Source organism: Odocoileus virginianus, chromosome 9, assembly GCF_023699985.2.
Source record: "Odocoileus virginianus isolate 20LAN1187 ecotype Illinois chromosome 9, Ovbor_1.2, whole genome shotgun sequence".
Taxonomy (NCBI): domain Eukaryota; kingdom Metazoa; phylum Chordata; class Mammalia; order Artiodactyla; family Cervidae; genus Odocoileus; species Odocoileus virginianus.
The window spans coordinates 76,054,785-76,056,341 of NC_069682.1; positions in this window are offsets into that span (position 1 = coordinate 76,054,785).

The window sequence follows — 1,557 nt, forward strand, 5'->3', positions numbered from 1 at the left end:
TGTGGAATTGCCTTGGGGATGGACTGCCAGGCTGCTTCTCCGTATGATAGCATCTGATATGTGTAAACATGGGACAGCCATTTGCCGCCATAATAAGAGAGTAGTGGAGAGAGCAATCACAGAAGAAAAGAATGTAGAATGCAGAGAGGCAGAGGTGGAAGATGGAGGGTCTTGTCTGGCTGGATTCTCTCATCCTCACTTTTTTCTTTAGCACTGACTTTGGCTGTGCTGGGTCTTGTTTTGGTGCACAGGCTCTAGATCACCTGGGCTCAGCAGCTGCGTTAAGTGGGATCTAGCTCCCAGTGTGTGCGGGCACGCCCAGTTGCTCAGTCCTGTCTGACTCTTTGCGATCCCACGGGCTGTGGCGCAGAGCAGGGCCCAGACCCAGACCCCCTGCACTGGGAACAGCGTCTTACCCAGTGACCACCTGGCGAGTCCACGGGCTCCCGCTTCTCGGCATTCTTTCTTCCGAAAGCCTGACTGCCTTCCTGGACACAGGACTCCTTTGTGCCCTTGTTATAAATCCCCTCCCTTTTTTATTTCCACTAGTCCAACTGGGCTGCTTCCCTAGTAACTGAGTGTCTTAAGTACTGCAGAGTGCAGCAGAAGGTGGCTCAGTGTGCAGAAGACATAATAGCAAGTCCAGTTCAGCCGCTGGAGGAGCAGCCTCAGGAAGTCAGCATATTTATGTCTCTGGGATCATTTAAGTAGGAGCTGAATGACCCTAGGTAACTGGGAATCATAAGGAGATGGTTGGATGTCATCACCGACTCAACGGACATGAGTCTGAGCAAACTCCGGGAGATGGTGATCGACAGGGGAGCCTGGCGTGCTGCAGTCCACGGCGTCACAAAGTCGGACACAACCTAGCAACTACACAACAAGGAGAATCCTGCACTTGATTTCAGAGTTTTGAAACTGACTGTGGGTTTTGCCACTCCGTTGCTTTGGGCTCTTGAACAATGTTCTTAAGTTTCAGTGGTCCTATTTTTTTTTTTTTCTGCAGAAAGGGGGAGAATAGGCAACCTCATAGAACTATTGTGAGGATAACGTAACCTAATATGCTAGTTTCTTACTACTCCTGTTCCAGTTCCAGTTCAGTCGCTCACTCATGTCCGACTCTTTGCAACCCCATGAACTGCAGCATGCCAGGCTTCCCTGTCCATCACCAACTCCCGGAGTCCACCAAAACCTATGTCCATTGTGTCAGTGATGCCATCCAGCCATCTCCTTTGTCGTCCCCTTCTCCTCCTGGCCCCAATTCCTCCCAGCATCAGGGTCTTTTCAAATCAGTTAGCTCTCTGCATCAGGTGGCCAAAGTACTGGAATTTCAGCTTCAGCATCAGTCCCTCCAATGAACACCCAGGACTGATCTCCTTTAGGATGGACTGGTTGGATCTCCTTGCAGTCCAAGGGACTCTCAAGCGTCTTCTCCAACACCACAGTTCAAAAGCATCAATTCTTTGGTGCTCAGCTTTCTTTATAGTCCAACTCTCACATCCGTACATGACCACTGGAAAAACCATAGCCAGAAACAGCAACAAACTTAGTGGCTTG